The 17,500-nt window shown below is 42.2% G+C and overlaps 1 protein-coding gene across 1 annotated transcript in view; it reads left to right on the top strand.

Annotated features, from left to right (window-relative positions):
* Positions 1 to 17,500, top strand: part of LOC119577937 (protein yippee-like 2) — a 71,485-nt gene that overhangs the window by 42,333 nt on the left and 11,652 nt on the right. The window lies entirely within an intron of this gene.

Below are 17,500 nucleotides of genomic sequence, written 5' to 3'. Positions count from 1 at the left end.
AAGTGTTTTAAACAAAGTGATGAAATTCAATACCTTAGAAAATATGTTAAAATTGTATGAAAAATCCACAAGTTAATGAATACAGAATGATACTCTGAATGTAGATAAAGGGCAATTAAAAAGCTACAGCATATATTGAACATGCCTTTAAAGGCACTTTTTTTCAAGATAATAAGTGTGAATGTTAAAAATAGCTTAGCAAATCACATGGTTATTATTCAGAGATATTACAGTAACAAGTCCAGATTTAAAAAAAAACTAAAACCTATAATTTTAGGACATAAAACGATGTAAATACAGTATAGAAGTAAATGTAAAAAGCAGAATAGCAAAATGAATTAGCTGAAAAGATGCTTAGCCTATATGTATATAATTTTTTGAAGTACTAACTTTCTAAAATTCTGTTAGTTTGACTTAAGTTGTAAACAGTAGATCAGTTTGCTGTGCATAATCTTGCTCAACTTACCACAATCATTATAATTTGATGTTATTGTAGTTAGAGTTATTGCATGAATATTGTTGTTTTTGTTACTGTTGTTAATACTGTTAGTAGTACTAGTGATCGATACCATTTTACTCATAGTAACAGTAATATGTATGAATAATGCCAATATTGTCTGTTCAAAATTGTGATAATGTCAGTGACAACTACCATTATTATAATCCCTTTTGCCATCATCATTGCTTTGATGTTATTGGGAATATTACTGCTGTATGATTATCACTGTCGTTGTTATCATTATTGTATTTGTATCATAGGTTTTGTTGGGGTTTATTCCATTATCATTATTATTATTATTCATCTGTTTATATTCTTATCATTATTGTTATAATAATAATAGTTATTATTATTGATGTTACTCTTTCCTACCTGCTACCACATATTTCTCATATGTAGCATGTTTCTAGCTTCACCAGCAATAACTGATTACTTACCGCCAGGTATTACATCATTTCACTCTGTAAATCACAATTATGCTATGGTTTTGCAAGACGACTGTAGCTGTATTTTTGTCAGATATTGTTTTAATCTGTAGCTTATTATATTCATACCAATGATTACCACTAGTTGTCTGTTGCAGAGGTAATGATGCAACGTTGTAAACACATGTAGCGTCTCCAGCTGCTAAGGTTACGGGGGCATTTGGTGCCAGGGTTACAGGGTCAAGTGTCATGAGGTCAAGTGCCAGGCAGTGTTGATGTTGTTGCCAGGTTGAGTCGGGAATGGAGGGCCGGGTCATGAGTGGTAGGCCGTAGGAGTGTGTTCCTTTCCGTAGGAGTGTGTTCCTTTCCTTAGCTCGAGGGATTGATTTTTATCGTTTTGTTCTGTTATTTATCATGGTTTATTTCCGGCAGTTATGTTTATATATTGGTTACTTTGTATCCTTTTGTTCTTGTTCGCTTGGTTGGGTTAGCCCTCTCCTTATCTCTTCCCGTATCTTTCTGTGTTTTTCTTTTCGTTTTCTCTCTTTCCCTTTCTCTCTTTATAAATCAGTCTGTCGCTATTTCAGTGTCTCTTACTGTCGTTATTTTATATATATATATATATATATATATATATATATATATATATATATATATATATATATATATATATATATTTTTTTTTTTTTTTTTTTTTTTTTTTTTTTTTTTTTTTTTTTATCTCCACATTCATTATCTGAAAACTTGTTCCCCCGCGCGCTCTCGGTCTCCCTCTCTCCTCTCTCTCCCTTCCCCCCTGTCTCCCTCTCCGTCTCTCTTTTAGTTCAGTTCTTCGATTCTCTCTCCTCCTCTCCTCCCTTCTATGGTTCCTCTTGATCGCCAAGCGCTTCCTGCTCTGAGCCGGCTGTCGCCTTTAATCTTGCAGTTTCTTCTCTCCCTCTCTTCCTTTTAGGCCGCTACATTCACGTCTTTCCTTTTCCAGTCTTCTTTACCTCACTGCCCTCAAGTCTTACTCTTCTCTTGCAGTTTTACGATTATTTGTATTCGTGTGTTTGTGTGATTGCGTGTGTGCGTGCATCTGTCTGTTCAACTGCCTGTGATTGTCCATGTGCCTGCGTCTCTCTCTCTCTCTCTCTCTCTCTCTCTCTCTCTCTCTCTCTCTCTCCCCCTCTCTCTCCCTCCCTCTCTCTCTCCCTCCCTCCCCTCCTTCTCTCTCTCTCCCTCCCTCCCCTCCTTCTCTCTCTCTCCCTCCCTCTGTTTCTCTCTCTCTCTGTCTTTCTCTCTCTCTCTGTCTTTCTCTCTCTCTCTGTCTTTCTCTCTCTCTCTGTCTTTCTCTCCTTCCCTCCTCTTCTCCTTCCCTCCCTCTCTCTCTCCTTCCCTCCCTCTCTCTCTCCTTCCCTCCCTCTCTCTCTCTCTCTCTCTCTCTCTCTCTCTCTCTCTCTCTCTCTCTCTCTCTCTCTCTCTCTCTCTCTCTCTCTCTCTCTCTCTCTCTCTCTCTCTCTCTCTCTCTCTCTCTCTCTCTCATATGCATTCACCCATTCTCTCACTAATTTATTTCTTATTCCTCGTAAAGACAGCAACGTTTCTACTGTTTCTATGCGTCAACATTAGGCCAGGAGTACGGCGTGCATGTAGGTTAGGCGTGTGATGTAGCCGCAAGCAGTTATGTGGTAGAGCAGCGGGTTGAATGTGTGACGTAACATCCCGGTCGGCGTGTGCAGGGAGTCCTCCTCCTCCTCCGTCCCCCCCTCCCCCTTGTAGTCACACGGCCGCTCACCGCCGCGGCTTATCCTTGTGGTGGTGACGTTATGTGTACGTGTGTGCGTGCACGTCACTTGTGTATATATGTGTGCATTTTGTAACATGGTCCTGTGTCTCAAGTGGCGCTGTCCATGTGGTAGTCTCTCTTATCTCAATGATCAGTTCGATTGCGTTAACAAACGATTCTTTCCACAAATATTTTTGTACTTTTTATACGTAAGAAATATAGATTCGTGACGTGACAGTATTTTTGTGGTGGTAGCTAGTTGGCTGCGAGGAAGTGATGGTGCAGGCGGCCATACTCTCGCTGGGTGACTCGGCACTATTGGCTTGCACGCATCGAGGCCTCGAGAATTTCAGGGGGACTGCACCTCCTTCGGTATGCATTCATTAGCAGGTTCGCTACTACTTTTTTCTTTATCGTCAATGAAGATGAGATGGATTATGGATGTTTGCATCGGAATATGACTTCTATGCAAATGATTGTACATACATAACTTAACATGTAAATGGGATGCAGTTACTTTACATTGATACACCGTCTAATACAATTAATATGTATTTAATAATTTGCATTTGCAAGCGTTATGTAATGGTGATGACCTGACGTGCTCTGCTTGGGTTTCCGAAGGGGTGTATCCCAAAATGGATTGGTTAGTCGAAGTGTGTTAGCGGAGGACATTTATAGGTCTACACACACCCGAGGTGGTGTCTCGGCAGAAGCGTTTAAGCAGAAAAGATTTGCGAGTGTCATGAGCGGGCGCTGTTGCTGTCAGGAAAGTCATGGCTGCCGTCCACAGCAACTCGCCAGAACCGGTTGTGTGCTGATAGTCTTATCCAGCAAATAGAACAGGTCAGGTTGTAGAGACACACACACGCACTCTCTCTCAAGCTGGCTGGCTGAAGTGTGTGTATGTGTGCCGTGAAAACTGTGGTGTGCCCGTTAGAAGTGAAGTGCCGACGGTGCCAAGAAAGTTGTTCCTCTCTTTGTGCTCACAGGTACGGGAATGGAGCTGATACTGCGTGACAGATCATAGTCGGATATCTATTTTTTCTATATGTGTTCCTTCGAGTGAAGGTTAAAGAACTTGGCACGAGGTTAGTTTCCTGTATTTATGCCATGATGTGGTTGCTTTGGCACGGAGCTTGAGTTGGTATGCTCTAGATGCTTGTTATGCTGTGGGCCGTCGTAGGCCTAGTTGTCATTTCATAGTTGAAACAAAATATATCTCCTCTGTTCTACGTTTCGGGGGCATTGAGGTTATAGACCTCTTTATGTGTGTGTTTGTGTTCGTGCTTTGTTGTATACGAGGTCCATTTAAATTGCACATATGGTCATTGAAATTACTATTTGCCAAAAGTTAGTAAAACAGTATACCTTATACAAGAATAAAACGTTTACAGAAGATAGAAATGTGTCGGTGAGAGAACGTTTGTTCAATTGATGTTGACATACCGACGTACGGGAATCTTCGTCAAAGCTCCAGTAATAAAAATGTATATTTTTTTAATGATAGAAACGAAAATAGTTATGTGTCACACTTACGCACATAAATATGAGTATAGCCTGGATAACGTTTGATGTTAGTGGCCGGGAGTCATGTGTCATCTCTCCCAGGTTCTTGATTTTAACTTTATGTTTGACGGAGTTGTGTCCAGAGGGGGAGGAAGGGGTGGGGAGAGGGAGGTCCTTTTGCTCTCAGGGATTTATTGCCACTTCGACCGTCGTGTCTCTGGCGGAGAAGTGGCTGTATTTTTCGATTGACTTTCACAAAGAATAATTGATATTGTCAGGTTATATTTTTCATCATTTGCCAAAACTTAAATCGCTATATATTTGTACTCCTATTTCTCTCTCTCTCTCTCTCTCTCTCTCTCTCTCTCTCTCTCTCTCTCTCTCTCTCTCTCTCTCTCTCTCTCTCTCTCTCTCTCTCCCCCTCCCTCCCTCCCTCCCTCCCCTCCCTCCCTCCCTCCCTCTCACCCTCCTCTCCCTCCCTCCCTCTCACCCTCCTCTCCCTCCCTTCCTCCCCCTCTCCATCATTTTCCCTCAGTCACCTATAACAGAGGTTTCCAATCTAGGTTGTTATTGTAAGGGACTTGCAAGGAAAGCTCCATGGTGTACGTGGTGATGGCAGAGGTAGCTGTGTGAGTGGTGATAGCCATGGTGGTGTAGCAAAATTTTTTTTAGCAAAAATTGGAAGGGGTACGTGGTTGGGCGTACAGAGGGTCAAGGGGTACATGATCGACTGAGTGTTGGGAAGTACTGCCTTTTAGTGCTATTGTTATTTGTAGTTTTTTTTAGTAGAAAGAAATAATGAAATTAAAATAGTTTTTAATTAACATTTTCGTTTATATCAACATTATGTTATTAATAGCAGTATTATCATTGATGTTGATATTTATTGTTATTAATATGTTTTATTATTATAACTATATATATATATATATATATATATATATATATATATATATATATATATATATATATATATATATATGTATATAAAGTGTGTGTATATGTTTCGTATCATTGCCGCTGTAATGTTGTAATTTAATATTTGTGGCATGAACAAGATGTTTATTTACCACCTGAATGTCTCGAGAAGAGGGATAATAGCGAGAAACAAGGAAAAGCAGGCGTTGAGTAAGAGTAGGAGTAGAGACAGGTTACCCGTGCTTACTGTGGACGAGAGTGAAGATACGTTGACAGCGAATGCTCATAACTAAACTTTTATTACTTCTCGAACTATGAGACCGCTCGAAGGCTCGGCGCGTTCTCGGAGCCCGTGTCGGATCTCGCAAGAGTCGCTGCTGCCCCCGCCCTCCCTCCTGTCTCTTCTCTCCTTCCTTCCCTCCCTCCCTCCTTCCCTCCCTCCAGAAGAAATGATTAGAAAACAAAAAATCAAATAAGAAACACGAAGACGGAAAGCGCGAAAGGGTTACAGCTCGGCAGCAAGAAGCCACATTATGGAGCTCCTTTAGCGTGATTTCGTAGGAATTAGGATGATTTCTTCCTTCTTTTGCTCCTTCTCTTTTTCTTTCTCCTTCGTCATGATTGTGGTTTTCTCCCTTTCTTACCTCAACTTCGTTTTCGTCTTGTTATCGTTGTTGTTCTTCTTTCATCATCTCATCCTCCTCCTTCTCTTTGGTCTTCTCACCAGTATCATCATTATTATTATTATTATTATTATTATTATTATTATTATTGATAGCGGTGGTGGTGGTAATGGTGATGGTAGCAGCAGCAGCAGTAGTATTAGTGGTAATAGCAGTAGTATCATTATTATTGTTTATATTAATATTATTATTATTAATTTTATTAACACCATCATCTTCATTGATATCGTAATCATACAACTACCATTATTTTCGTTGTCGTTCGTCTGTGCCAAGGGGAATGGGAGAGAGGGAAGGCTCATTGGTCACCGTCCTTCTCGGAGTGACATTTCACTTGCGTCGCGTCTTAAAGTTGAGGAAATGTGGACGTCAGAGTTGGGAGAGCTGGATATTCGTTAAAAGTTTCCAAATGTGACGATTAAATTTTTTTTAAGGAGCGGGAATGGACGTCATTTGGAGATTTGAGTTGGGTAATGAGCTCAGTTCTTATGATGTTGATAACAGTAAGAATGCGGTGTTGATCATAGTCCTCTGCAATGGTTACACTGGAAATTATTTATTATGGTACTGATGATAACAATTGTGATACGCCTAATGGATAACGTGAGAATGTCGTAACGATTGCTTGAACCGAGAAGGTCGACAAGAACATTACTTGTTGTAATTACTTTTATTTTTTCGGATATCGATAGTTAAATCATAATTTAATGAATGTTCTTTTATTTCTTTAGTTAAAAGCATGGCTGACTGCGCACGCGCTTTGGTTTATATTTCGAATGTCATCAAAGATTGCATTCGAAGATTGCATCAGAGTGCAATATAGGTGTGCTTTCCAACATCTGACCTGATTTTATCCCATTTTACATTGGTGTAATTACATTTTAACTACAACCGCACGTACCCAATATAGGCCTATGCAGAGTATCGGGTCCGCCAGTTTACACAGGTCCTTGGATTAGGCTGGGGAGGGGAAATTACTGTTGAAAATTAACATTCTAACTATTCATCAGCGTGTAATGGTGGAATTTGTCATCCAAAAAGGCAGACAACCACATTTACCACTGTATACAGCGTATGTCATTTATCACAGTGGCTTACTTTTTTTTTTTTTTTTGCATTTTTTCACTATTTAAGTATTCGGATGAGTGCTCTGATTGTATTGCCACACAAAGCAGACAAAAAATGTAAGGAAATGCTTATGTACCGAATATTTTTTTCATCAAGGGAAAAGTTCAGGTTTAAAACTTTGTGTTCTTATAGTGTGCCTTCAAAGAGGGGACAATTAATACATTATGCAATCATTGCATATATGTTTGCATTAAATAATGTGAATACAGAAACATTTATTGTTTATTGTAACATAGAAACAAATTCTAGATTTGCTTTCTAAAAGAAAGTTTCATTGCGCGTATAATCATGCAGTGGATTTCGTGAGAGCTACAGCTCTTGCCTCGTCACGGGAAAGCCAAGAGCATTGCCACTAGCAACAGAACTATAGTTAGGGTTTCAAGAGGAATTCTATCGCAGACTGTATATCTCTTGTCATTTCTTGAACGTCGAAATTTTTCGAAATGCCGATATGCTATTGGCCCCGAGCCCAGTAGTTAACCTGCATCAAGAAGGACATAGCACTTCACTATAGCTTTGTTATAAAAATAGTATTTTATATGTTATTTTGTACTTATGCATAGGATAATCCCACACCAAATATATTGTCTCTTTATTTGCTTTTCGTCATATTTCTATTCATTCATTTATGTATTTTCAATTAATACCTCCTTTCTCTTCGGAAGTATTACTCTACAGATGTTTGAGCACATTAATACATGATGAAACATTTTTTCTACGTCCATGATACTCAATGTCTTAAAAGGACATAGTACTTCACTATAGCTTTGTTATAAAAATAGTATTTTATATGTTATTTTGTACTTATGCATAGGATAATCCCACACCAAATATCTTGTCTCTTTATTCGCTTTTCGTCATATTTCTATTCATTCATTTATGTATTTTCAATTAATACCTCGTTTCTCTTCGGAAGTATTACTCTACAGATGTTTAAGCACATTAATACATGATGAAACATTTTTTCTACGTCCATGATACTCAATGTCTTAAAAGCACCAATGATGATACTCAAACAATCTTTCTCAAACAGTTTTTTACTTTGTTTTCATGTAGACTATATACGCACATACGTTTTAGGGTAGTAGATTGAAAAAAAAAATAATGAACTCGCTGTACCAGAGGCTAATCTGATATGCTGCATTATAATACTGTCTGCTTTGTAATAACCAGTGGGTACTATAGAATCTACACCGAATTTGCTGGAAGTTGCTCATCTCGTTAAATTACCAATAATGTCGATATCCAAAGCATGTTTTGACAGTTCCTAATGTGATATTTCGAGCCGTGTGTATGTGATGAATGGCCGTGACTTCGGAATGGCCAAAGCAGTGTTGTAATATTGAATGATGTATTTTGGATATTGCATTGGGTGTCTTCTTGTAAGGCCAGAAAAAATGTTTAGTTTAGTCCTTTATTTACCACCCCGGAAAGGCATAGTGAACCTGTGATACATTTGATGCATGGGCATAGCATGGTATAATAGCATTACATTGATATTTTAGGCTATAACATGATTATGATCTGTACTATATCAGTTAAAAGGAAAGAAATATTTCATAGTCTTTTATCTACTCATCTACCACGCAGGTATACAGCTTGGGCGTGGAAAGGCATTGTTACGTTTGATGTCATGTGATTCTACATTCAAAATTAAAGATTCAACATATGTGTATCTTCTAAGATGTCAGATTATATGAAATAGTTAAATGATTCTGTTTACTTCATTCTAGGTGGCTTTACACATGGCGTTGTGAGGTATTATTATACGTAGTTTACTCTTTCTTTCTTCGACATACAAAATTGCCAATACAATTTAAATTAAAACCTGATCCTTGCGATCACAATGTCAGGCCGTTGAGAGTTAATCAGGTCAGTCTAGTCCTCTGTGAAAGAAGTTTTAATGATTGTGAAATCCTAGCAAGAGGTACTAGGAGATCTATATCCACACTTTGTTTGCCACATGCTGATCCTGCTATGCGATCAGCATGATGGTGCCTAGGGATTTCAACATGCGATGGAATCCCCACAAAACGTATATTATGGCCTCGTTCTTTTGTACGATACATGTTTGTCCTGATGTCATTTGCACTATTTCCTGTCTAGAGTTCAAGAGCTTGGAGAGCACTCTGTGAATCCTAGAAACTGACCCCTTAGTCTTGATTCAGTAGGCATTCGGTGGCTATGGGAATTCCTGCCAAGTCAGTTTGCGTAGTGCTAGCCCAGTCATGAACCCTTCTACAATCCTGGTGCTGTAAAATATTATTTTTATATACAATAGAAGCGAATCCTGTTCTGCTCCCAGACTGTAAGGATCCGTCGGTATAGCATTCATATGCTTTGGATAGAGTTTCAAGATTCTCATTGATAATTGCTGGTGCGTACTGCTTAATTTAAGTATACCAGGGGGGCATTGTCCATGTAGGGTCTTACTTACGGCTATGTTCAGGGATAAGTGCTTACATGTTACTTGTAGCCATGGATTAGAGTATGAATCGATGTTGCGATTCAAAGGCAATTGCACTATTTCATGTTTTAGTTGTTTTGGAACTCTGTACAATAGAGGAGTTCGTTAATTGATTTGACATTAAATGTGGTATTTATGCATAGTATTATTCCGTAAACTGATGTGAAATCGGCTCTTTTCTCATATTCACAATCCTCGTTGTTGTAGGGACACTGAAAATTATCTTCATAGCCTCGTTTTGTACGAATTATAAACTAGCTAACTCTGATTCCTTGAACAATACTAGGTGCAATGCCTGATAATATTGATTCCATGATCTTTTCCGACAAGAACTTTCAGCGGTTTCAATCTCTCCTCGAGTCTCTCTAGAGAAGCGATCAGGTTTGCATCATTTACGTTTACCCCGAGATATTTATACTTATGACACATATCAAGTTCCTGGTTTCTTGTGTGAAAGGTGGATAGGGGTATGAAACATGGATTGAGAGCCAGCAGAGATGACTAATCCACAAGTCCTTATGAGTCCTTGTGAGTTTGTCGAGAGTTATTTGCATTCTCTCTTGCCTCTTTTGCTCTGACACATATGTCATCAGCATAGCAGAAACTGGATTCACCATCCCGAAGTGAAATATCTGTCACCAGTTTGTGCATTGAACAACATAGGGCTGAGAACACCTCCCATTGGCGTCACAAGTTGAAAGGAGTGTGAAGTGGAACTCCAAAGCTTATTAATTGTTCTAGGATAATTTCTCTGCAGTGTCAAGAGCCGACTTAAGGTCAAGAAAGTTTAGTTAAGTAAGTTTATTTACCACCCTGGCTATCTGCTCAGGCGTGGGCAATCATGATTACAATTTTATATATATCGGACATAGTACAGTAGGCTGTGACTACTGTAATTGTGCATGGTAAAATAGAGATATAAATCACACATCATACAAAAAATATTACTTCGATATGCTTTTGCCACCGTATTTATATAACATTGTTATTTGTTTACGGTAGTTATTACATAGTTTATTTAGGATAATAGTACGAGTGTATCTTCCAATTTATCAGATAAAATTAAATATTTACATAGTTCTTTATACCTCAAGTTAGATGGTCGGAAAGGCTTTATCAAATGACATTCTGAGATATAGTGCATAAGCGTTCGCTTGTTTTCTTCGTTACACAGTCTACATCTAGATTCATCTGCACTTCTTGCACCGTGCAGTTGCCAGTACATTATGTAACCTAAACGTATTCTGGCAATAACTACGTCTCATTGAATGGTTTGACTTCGGTGCCAGCCATATGAAGGCTTGCTATCTCTATACTGATCGTAGTGCCTTATGGTACTTCTTTCAGGCCTTTGAGCGTTCGTCAGATCTACTAGTTCTTCCTTATGAGAAATTTTCAATATATGTGCAACCCTAGCAAGAGGCATCCCATTATCTATGTTCACAGTATCTTTGCTGCAGGCTTCCTTCGCCAAATTGTTTACATGGTCGTGCTTGCGTATGCCAACATGAGATGTTGTCCATACAAATTGAATGTTGAAATTGCGCTCTACTGCATAAGTTACGTTACGCTTAATGAAACTCACAGTTTCCTCATCGCCACCTTTGGAAGAATTTAGTGTCCGAAGAGCACTTTGAGAGTCACAGAAAACTACTTCAGAGTTCCGAGACATTAAAGAATTCCGTTGCGAGGAGTATACCTGTCAGCTCCGTTTGTGTAGTGCTGGCCCAATTTTGTACCCTCATATTAACTTGATGTTGTAGTAAGACATCTTTGATTACAGGGCAAGCACAACCAGCTTTGTATCCAGACTGTACGAATCCGTCATGTAACATCATCGCCCATAGATTTTGTATGTTCCTTTACCGATGCTAACGCAATTTGTTTTAACGCAATTATGTACACTGTTTTTTGTGGTAGGCATGTAAGGTGTACGATCAATGTTGAATTCTTTCATGGTGGAATGGATCGACCTTTTGGTATTTTACGAAAAATTTTAGTTTAGTTTAGTTTAGTCCTTTATTTACCACCCTGGCTAACTGCACAGGCGTGGGCAAGCTGTGGTACATTTGATGCATGGTTATAACACATAATGGTATTACATTTAAATTTTAGGCTATAACATTGTTATGATAAGTACTATATCAATTAAGGAAAGGAACAATTACACAGTCGTTTATCTACTCATCTGCCACGCCGGCGTACAGCTTGGGCGTGGAAAGGCATTGCTACATTTGATATGCAGTCATGTGATGCTACTTTCCAAATTTAGGATATAATATAAGTATATCATCTAAGACATCAGAGGATATGAAATAGTTACATAGTTCTCCATACCTCATGCTAGGTGGCCTGAAAGGCTGTAACACATGGCACTCTGAGATATAGTGTACAAGTGTTCGCTTATATTCTTCATTACACAGTTTACTTAGTTTCTTCGACGTTACAAACTGTACTGAGCTGCCAATGCAATCTATATCCAAGCCTGATTATTGCGGTCACAATATCACACTGTCTTGTTCTTGTTTTATATAAACCATAGGTGAATGAATCTTGCGTAAACCGGTCAAGTGCGTTAGTTTTTATGAACACAGAATAACCCCCACCCTTATTCAAAATTCGGGGGCCATGGTATTCCTGTCAAGTCAGTTTGCGTAGTGCTGCCCATCATAAACCCCCCTACAACCCGGGCTTAAAAGAATTGTTTTTATTAAAAAAAAGCACATCTGCTCACTCCCAGAATGCAAGGACCCGTCAGTGTGATTATATGCAGGATAGGTTTTAAAGGGTGCTCATTTATAATGCAAGTGATACTTTTAAGTATAGCAGGGGGACATGTTTCTTGGGGGGGATAAATATACACTTAGGCCGACATTTTCCATGGGGTTGTACAGAAACTTTAGTGAGTAAAGTTTTACTGTTACTTGACCCATGGATTTGAGTAGAAGGGTGTTGTCATGCAAAGTAGCCCCTTGTTCTGTTTTTATTTGTCTTTGGAACTCTGTAAAATGGAGGGGTTTAATGATTTGACCCCAAAGAGGTATTTAATATAATTTTTTTCGTAAACAGAGGGTAAGTTTAGTTGGGTTTCTCATTTTGACAATTCTTTTTGTTCTAGGGGCCCCAAAGAATGATCCTCATGGTTCTTTTTGTATATGTTCTAAACTAGTCAACTCTGTTTCCTTGAAAAACACTAGGGCAATATAGATAATATATGACTGCCCGTATGTATGACAATAAATTTTGTCTTGCAATTTTGACATTGAACCATGGCTTTGCCAACAAGTGTCCTAAGTGGTTTCAGCCGCTTCACAGCCTTTTTTCAGGTTTTCTGAGAACATGATCATTGACAATCCCCAAAAGGTACAAAAACCCCGGCATGGTGCTATTTTTTGGGGAGTTTTTAGTAAGATTTACTGTTGGGGCAAGGCTACTATCATTGCGTTCATTGCTTTAGAGACAGTGATATACCCTAATATAAACAATTGGTTATATTTATGAAAAATTGAATTGTGTAGAAAGAGGGAAAAGTGTCAAGGAAACACAGTATTCGAAACTTAAATAAATCGTTGATAGCGAATAGATTAGACAAGTCTGCCATTCTTAAGAAAATTTACGAAATGCCGTTTTCATTTACCTGTTGTGCTTGCTTGGTATAGTCGTTACAGATATACGAACTCACTCATCCATTCACACACTTGCTCACTCATACTAACTCTCCTTTTTACCCACCACACACCGGCAATAAGATTAGTTACACTAATGGTGATGGAGGTTTATACAAGTGAGGTTTTAAAAAATAATAATAATGACAATAAAATGCAGACACAAGGACAGGATTACTAAAACCCAAATCAGGTTTTCGCAATTTCCCGCCCTAAAATTGTGCGTGTCAGTGTGAGGGGTGTGCTGGGGGAGAGTTTTGTCTCGGCCTCGAGGGAAATCTTGGCCGAACACCGTGCACGGAAAAGGGGCGGTGAGGAGGAGGAGGAGGAGGAGGAGGCAGGGGAAGGGGAAGACGGACGGAGTGAGGGAGGGAGGAACGGGCTATAAGGGCGAGGAGGATGGGTTGGAAGGAAAAGGGACGAGAGAAGGAGACGGAAGCGGAGAAAGGAGAGGGAGGAATAAGTGGAATGGATGGAGGGGGCTATAAGGAGATGGGAAGGAGGAAAACAGAAGGGTAGCAGATAGGCAGAGGAAGAGTTTGTGGTGAAAAGGCAAAGGGAAGAAAGAGGAGAGAGGGGAGTTGAGAAGTGCAAGGAAGGAGTGGGTATGAGAACGAGGATAGAAAGGAATAAGAGACGATGGTAGGAGAAGGAAGTGAAAAAGGTATTGTAGGTGGAGCTGTGAATAAGTGAAACTTTAAAAAGGGAGTAAGTGTTGGTGTTGACAGTCATTACTGCCTAAAGCTGAGGTGGATGTATTAGTGAAAGAGAGGAAGAGGAGAGAGAAAGTGAGAAAGAGGGAAAAGAGGAGGGGAAAAGGGAGAGAGGGGGAGAGAGGGGAAGAGAGGAGAGGAGGAGAGGGGAAAAGGGGAGAAGAGAAAGGGGAGAGAGAGAGGGGAAGGGGGGAGAGAGAAAAGAGAGAGAGAGAGAGAGAGAGAGTAAGAAAGAGGGAGAGAGAGAGTGAGAAACAGGAAAGAGAGAGAGAGTGAGAAAGAGGAGAGAGAGAGAGAGGTGAGAAAGAGGAAAGAGAGAGAGGAGTGAGGAAAAGAAAGAGGGGAAGAGAGAGGAGAGGGAAAAAAGGAGAGCGAGAGAGAGAGAAAGTGAGGGAAAAAGGAAGAGGAGAGAGAGTGAGAAAAAGGGGGAGAGAGAGAAAGAGGAAGAGAGGGGGAGAGGAGAAAAGAGGAGAGAGAGAGAGTGAGAAAGGGGGGAGAGAGGGAGAGTGAGAAAAAGAGAGGGAGAGAAAGAGAGAAAGAGAGAGAAAAAGGGAGAGATAGAGAGAGAGAGAGTGAGAAAGAGGAGGAGAGAGAAGAGAAAGTGAGAAAAAGGAGAGAGAGAGAGAGAGAGTGAGAAAGAGGAGGAGAGAGAGAGAGAAGAGTGAGAAAGAGGAGAGAGAGAGAGAGAGTGAGAAAGAGGAGAGAGAGAGAGAGAGAAGAGAGAGGGAGAGAGGGGGAGAAAAAGGAAAAGAGGGAGAAGGGGAGAGGAGAGAGGGGGGAGAGGAGGAAAGGAAGAGGGAAAAAAGAGAGAGGGGGGCCCGGAGAGAAGGAGAAAGGGGAAGAGGAGGAAGAGAGGAGGGGAGAGAGGACGAAAAGGGGGAGGAGAGGGGAAGGGACAAAAGAGAGGAGGAGGGACGAACGGGGGAGAGGGAAAGAGACAGAGAGAGAGAGGAAAAAGAAGAGAGAGAGAAGAGAGAGGGGAGAGAGCGACAGAGAGAGAGAGAGAGAGAGAGAGAGAGAGGAAGAGAGAGAGAATGGGAGGAAGAGAAAGAGGAGAGAGGGAGAGAGGGGGAGAAAAGGGAAGGAGAAAAAAGGAGAGAGAGAGAGAGAGGAGGAAGAGGAAAGGGAGAAAAGGAAAAGGAGAAAGAGGAGAGGAGAGAGAGTGAGAAAGAGGAGGAGAGAGAGAGAGTGAGAAAAAGGAGAGAGGAGAGAAGAGTGAGAAAAAGGAGGAGAGAGAGGAGAGAGAAAAAAGGGGGAGAAAAGAGGGGGAGAAAGAGGGAAAAGAGAGAGAGGGAGGGAAAGGGAGGGGAGAGAGAGAGGCAGACTAAGAGAGAGAAAGGGGAAAAGGAGGAGGAAAAAGGGAAGGAGAGGGGGAAGAGAGAGGAGAAGGAAGAGAGGAGAGAGAGGGGAGAAGAGAGAGAGAGGAGAAGGAGAAAGAGGAGAGAGAGGAGAAGAAGAGAGAGAGAGAAGGAAAGAGAGAGAGAGAGAGAGGAAAAGGGAGAGAGAAGAGAAGAGAAGAGAGAGAGAGGAGAGGAGAGAGAGAGGAAAGAGAGGGGGGAGGAGGAGAGAGAGAGAGAGAGGAAGAGAGAGAAGAGAAAAAAGGAAAGAGGGGAGAAGAGGGGAGAGGGGGAAAAAAGAGAGAGAGAGAAGGGGGGGGGGGGGGGGGAGAGAGGAAGGGGAGAGAGAGGAAAGAGGGGTTTGAGAGAGAGGAGAGAGGAGGAGAGGGGGGAGAGAGAGGAAAACGAGGGGGAAGAGAGAGAGAGAGAGGGGGGAGAAGGAGAGAGGAGGGAAAAGAAGAGAGGGGGAAAAAAAAAGAGAGGAGAGGAGGAAGAGAGAGAGAGAGAGAGAGGGAAAAAAAGAAAATAAAAAGGGGAAAAGGGGGGAAAAAAAAAGAAAAGAGGGAAAAAAAAAAAAAAAAAAGAGGGAAGAGAGGGAGGAAAAAAGGGAAGAAAAGAGAGAGGGAAGGGGGAGGGGAAGAGAGAGAGGGAAGAGAGGGGGAAGGGGGATGAAGGAGGGGGAAGAGAGAGAGAGAAGAGAGGGGAAGGAGAGAAATGGAGAGGGAAGAGAGAGAGTGAGAGGGGGAGGGGAGGGGGGAAAAGAGGAAGGGGAGAGAGAGAGAGGGAGGAAAGGGGAGAGAGGAAGAGAGAGAGAAAGGGGGGGAGAGAAGGGAGAGAGGGGGGAAAAGAGAAGGAGGGGAAGAGAGGAGAGAGGGAAAAGGGAGAGCAAGAGAAGAGAGGGAAAGAGAGAGAGAGGGGAGGAGAGGGGAAAAAGAAGGGGAGAGGGGGAAAGAGAAGAGAGAGGAAGAAGGGGAGGAGAGGGGAGGGGGGGAAGAGGGAGAGAGAGAGAGGGGGGGGGGGAAGAGGGGAAAGAGAAGGGGGGGGAGAAGAGAAAAGGGGGAGTGGGGGAAGAGAGAGAGAGGGGAAGAAGAGAAGGGGGGGAGGGGGAAAGAGAGAGGGGGGAGGGAAGAGAAAGAAAGGGGAGGAGAGGAGAGACAGAGAGAGAGAGGGGGGGGGGAAAGAGCGAGGGGGGGGGAAAAAGGGAAAAGAGAGAGGAGAAGAGAGAAGAGGAGGGGGGGAAAAAAAGAGAGAGAGAGAGAGAGGAGGGGGAAGAGGGGAGAGAGAGGGGGGGGGGGGAGAGAGGGGAAAGGGGGGGGAAAAGGGAAGAGAGGAAAAGAGAGAGAGGGAGGGGGGGGAGGAGAGGGGAGGGGAGGGGGAGGGGGGGGAAAGAAGAAGAAAGAGGGAAAAGAGAGAGGGAGAAAGGGGAAAAAGAGAGAGAGAAGGGGAAAAAAGGGGAAGAAAGAGGGGAGAGAGAAAAAGAAAGGGGAGGGGGGAGAAAAGAAGAGAAAAAGAGAGAGAGGGGGGGGGGGGGGGGGGGGGGGGGGGGGGAAGGGGGGGGGGGGGGGGGGGGGAAGAAGAGAGGGGGGGGGAAAAGGGGAGAGAGAGAGGGGGGGAGAGAGAGAAGAGAGAGGGGGGGGAAGAGAGAGAGGAGAGGGGGGGGGGAGAGAGACGAGAGAGAAAAAGGGAGAGGGGGGAGAGAGGGGAGAGGGAAAAAAGAGAGGAAGAGGGGGGAAGAGAGGGGAAGGGGAGAAGGGGAGAAAGGGGGGGGGGGGGGGGGAGAGGGGAAAGAGAGAAAGGGGGCGAGAGGAGGGAAGAAAGAGAGAGAGAGAGAGGGGAAGAGAAAGAGAGAGGGAGAGGGAGAGAAGGGGGGGGGAAAAGGGGGGGGGAGAAAGGAGAGAGGGGGGGAAGAGAGAGAGAGAGAGAGAGGGAAGAGAGAGAGAGGAGAGGGGGAGAGAGAGGAAGAGAGAGAGAAGGAGAGGGAAAGAGAGGGGGAAGAGGAGAGAGAGAGGGGAGGGAAAACGGGGAGGGGGGGATTTAAAAAAGGGGGAAAGGAGAAGAAAGGGGGGAACCGGGGGATTTCCCCCATGACACCCCCGGGGGGAAAGGGGCCCCGGGGGGGGGGAAAAGGGACCCCGAAAAACAAAAGGGAAAGGAAAACGGGGAAAAGGGGGAAAAGAAGGGGAAATTTTTGGGGGGAAGGAAAAAAAGAGGAAACAGGGAAAGGGGAAAGGGCCCAAAAGGCTTTAGTGTAAGAGGAAAGTGAAATACGGGGGGGGGGGGGGGGGGGGGAATAAAAAAAAAAAAATAAAAAAATAAAAAAAAAAAAAAAAAAAAAAAAAAGAAAAAAAAAAATAAAAAAAAAAGAAAAAAGAAAAAGAAAGGAAGGGG

The sequence above is a fragment of the Penaeus monodon genome, chromosome 10, assembly GCF_015228065.2.
Source record: "Penaeus monodon isolate SGIC_2016 chromosome 10, NSTDA_Pmon_1, whole genome shotgun sequence".
Taxonomy (NCBI): domain Eukaryota; kingdom Metazoa; phylum Arthropoda; class Malacostraca; order Decapoda; family Penaeidae; genus Penaeus; species Penaeus monodon.
This window is presented reverse-complemented; position numbering and strand designations above follow the sequence as displayed.